The following is a 3,881-nucleotide window of genomic DNA, read 5'->3' on the forward strand; positions in this document are numbered from 1 at the left end:
GGCGCGGTCACCGCCGGCCGCGGCGAGACACACACGCGCGTACTCACACTCCCGTGCCTCGCATTCCGCCGCCGCGGATGGTCACGGGCACCGAGTGTGCGTGTGCGGACGTGCGGTAATCCCCCCTCCGCCCCCGAATACTTTTTCCGGAGGCGGCCTAAGCAGCAGTTGGCTCCGGGGGTCCCCCTGTTTAGTATTTTACAGGGAAAAGGAGAATTTTTCGTAGAATTCCTGCTTGCTCTGCGTCCTTGCGGGGGAGGCTGCTGGCAGTGGCCTACGTCGACATGCCGGGCTCCCTTGCCCTATCCCGGGTACACATATCTTTCTGGATTTTTTCCCCCGTTTTTTCTTTAAAGATCGGAGATCGGGTTAAGTTCTTAGAGAGTCAGATGTGAGTGGCTTGAAGGGTAGACAAGAGAATTCTGTTCTATAAATATGCATTGGGAATTTCAAATGCTAAGTGCCTTATTTGCAATTCTGTTGGATATTCTAGAGACTGGTATATTTTTAAATGACATGGATAATTTGGAGGGGACGTATATTTTGGTTGGATTACAAAATGATTCTGCCTGCGGACTTCAGCGAAATATATCGAACTCCTCCTGCTAGTCTCTCAAAGATTTGTCTCCCCTGCTAGGTGCTTGGGTTCAAAGGCAGTTTGAGAATTACCTCGTGTACAGGACCCAAGACTGCTGCTGTGCTGCCTCTGGGGTTCTCAAAGTAGAGCTAGTTAGTTTTCGCGTACTTCGGAGAATTCCACTGTTTTGAATTTTTTCAATAATCTTTTTACGTCTTGAAGTAATGGGACTTTAAAGGATCTTGTTTTTATAATCATTTGATTTCAAAGAGTACTTCTTACAGCAATTATAAAGTGATATTCAAAATGCTAATTAAACACTTTCAGTCAGAGCAGCTTTAATATTGGAACAGGATTTCTTTATTTTAAGTAACAGGACTATATTCTAGTGTCGAAGCATTAAATATCCTTTTGTCTGGCATCAGCCCTCTGAACTGCTCTGACACTCTCCCGTAAAAATCTCTAGTGCCCTTTTTATTGCCCCCCAAAGAAAAGTTAATGAGATGGTAGGTTTCAGGCAAAAAAGCAGGCCCTCCTTCTTGCAAAATATGCTTACAGTTGCCATTGAAGTTGGATGTCAGCCGTCAATGCACTTGCTTTTAATGAAACCAGTTTAATCGTTCACACTTGATCAAGTATAACAGGACCAAACAAAGGAAATAAGCCAGCATATTTCTGTAGAGCATTGAGGGGTTTAGTGTAAGTGTTGATGTCGGGTCACCCCCCTCCCCCCACCCAGTACAAGGAAGTGAAGCTGGAAGGCTAAGGGGATTTATGGCTCTTGATTGGTTTTCTGTACCCTGGGGTAGGGGACCCCAGTTTGTCCCTGTAGAAAGCAGTTATTAGAGAGAATGTTAAAATCTTGAGTTTGGAGCTTGTTTTGAACCTGAGAAGGTGCTTTTTGGTTTAACTATTTCCTGTTTGGGAAGATAAGGCTAAGGGGCTATGTGGTCACTCTCCTTTCTAATTGTTCCTTAATGAGGAACAGTGGAGGGCGGGGTGGCTTTGCAGATTGTGCTCAGGGCCCTGTGTTATTTATGACTTCACTTGGGATCTTTGAAACTGGCCCTTGATGGGTGTTCTCTGGGGGGGGAGGGGCAGGGTGCATTACCTTTTCTGAGATTTTTTTTTTTGTTTTTTAAAGAAAAACCTCTTTTGTCTCTAAAAATGTATTTCTTTGCTAGGCACGAGTTGCAACTTCTGTCTAGGATTATGTCATCTGCTCGGCCAAGAAATATTTGCAAAGCGTGTTTCTCTAAAGTCAAGAAAGTAAAAAAGTTTGGCTACTTAAAAACCAACACTACTAGCTATTGTAAAAATACACCAGTGACATACTTTGTGAGATATTTTGGCCTTTTTAAGACTCAAGGCACACCTGTCCCTGTCCCCGTGGAGTGTCGTTTGCTTTCCCTGGCTGTTAATCTTGGTTGTGTACACAAGATGAAACAGGAAAACTTGCTATCTGTATAATTATTAACTAGCCAGTCAGTTACCCTTTCAGGGAATAATCAATGACTTTACTCTTGACTTTTAAAACTCCAAACAGAAATCCTATTCTTAAGTCTGAAAAACGTTCCAGAGAGAGATGAAACAGCCTCAACAACAAACAAAACTACAAAATCAACGTGCTACTTTTTCAGTGTCTGAGTGGTGAGCCACAAGGTAAATAAAGGATGAGGATGTAAAAAAGGTCCTGAACAAGCATCGCGCTGGATTTCAAGAGGCTATTTTTCTAGGAACTATCAAAATCCTAAAGCAAAGGGAGCTCAGGGTGGCTCACACCATTTGAAATCCTTGAGATGTGCCGATTAAAAACAAAAAGGCCAGACATCTCACCGGGAGAGGCCCACCAGAGTGCCATTGGCCTGCAGTTCTCTCCATCATGAATCATTTTTGAAGGCAAAGTTATACCCTTTGCACTTAACGCTAAAAAAAACTAAAAGGAAAAAAAAAGAGTTTACAGCAACGGTAGAATGGCCACCCTAGTTGTCATTTTTTTTACCACTGTCATTTCAATATAGAAAGGCTGTCATCGTAATGTATGTGAGTGCAGCCTGGGTTCCTCTGTTAATAATCTTTGTATCAGTGAAGAACAGCAACCCGAGTGTCCTGTGTCCCTGATACAGGCCACAAATATATATTCATACAGTACGTGATTGGGAAAGGAAATTTATCTGTTAGGCAGGACACAAGTCAGATAATATTTCCACCCTCTGGCTGATAGTTCCATTACAGAGGGTGGAGCACATTTTTGTAGTAATTAAAAAAATGGAAGTGCAGTTCGCCTGACCCTTTGAAAAGAAGTACTTAGCAGAAGTGATCCCGTATTAGCGAAATAGTGAGGTGCTTATTTAATTCCCCCAGATCTTTCTGCAGACTGCTAGCTAAAGAACGCTTAGTGAAAACTTTTAATAGATCATAGTCTCAGAGGCTATACTGCCTGGGCAGGTATCCGTTTCCTCCCTTACAGCTGGTGAGCATGTCCTGATTCATGCCACTACAGTGACTGCACTCTGGGAAAGAAGGGAAAATGGAAAATGCAAGGCTTCTCCCCCAACCTAGTCTTTTGAACTTAATTTTTATTCAAGTCCATGTTTGACGGAATATGTATCAAAGACTTATGAAAGGGTTTTTTTTTAAACCCTATCTCTGGGGTTGGAAAATTATATTTAATAATTGCAAAAAAAACACACTTCAGTACCATTTTTAAGGAGTTCGATGTTTCTTTTGATCCTAATTTAATGGATAGTACCCAAAAGCCATCGTCGTGACAAATGACATTTGCAAATCAATGTTTGGGCATGATCTGTAGTTTGCTTTTAGCCATCATTATGGATGTTTAGAGCCTAAATGATGGCTGCACTTGGGCATTCAGGACCTCACCAGTGAAAAGAAGGGCTTTGCACATTGTGCAGAAGGGAAAAAAAAGGGGGATTCACAAATGAATACAGAATGTACAATAGGGAGAGAGCCGGGCCATTGTTCGTGGGGAATGTTGACACTGAGCGCCGAGGGCCAGTTTCGCCTTCATTCTCCTAACTGCTGGAGAACACAGAAACTTCAGGAGCCGCAGACGGATGGGAACCCGCGTCCCATTCATCCGTCTATGCCTGGCATGCGGATAGGGGCCACGGGCCTGCTCCCATTCCAGAGTTTTCCATAGAAGGTGGTCTTTTCTGGACCGCCAAGGAACTTTGTGTGCTTCTCCTCCCAGTAGTCTGCTTTTTTGAGGGAAAGATCCTAAAAGCAGATAGTAGAGTCCTTCAAAGAAGAGTGTAAAAAACAAACGCCCTCCCCGCTCCCC

General features: G+C 43.2%; 1 protein-coding gene across 2 annotated transcripts in view; it reads left to right on the forward strand.

The window, feature by feature from the left end:
* The window catches only part of CTBP2 (C-terminal binding protein 2), a 146,933-nt gene that overhangs the window by 2,272 nt on the left and 140,780 nt on the right, over positions 1 to 3,881 (forward strand). The window contains exon 1 of one of the 2 annotated variants that reach the window (XM_006912866.3): positions 243 to 311. The exons of the other annotated variant lie outside the window; for it this stretch is intronic. The gene's annotated coding sequence lies outside the window, so the exon portion shown is untranslated. Of the gene's footprint in view, positions 1 to 242; positions 312 to 3,881 lie in introns of those variants that run through there. 2 annotated transcript variants of the gene reach the window in all.

This window comes from Pteropus alecto, unplaced genomic scaffold, assembly GCF_000325575.1.
Source record: "Pteropus alecto unplaced genomic scaffold, ASM32557v1 scaffold74, whole genome shotgun sequence".
In the NCBI taxonomy this organism is placed as follows: domain Eukaryota; kingdom Metazoa; phylum Chordata; class Mammalia; order Chiroptera; family Pteropodidae; genus Pteropus; species Pteropus alecto.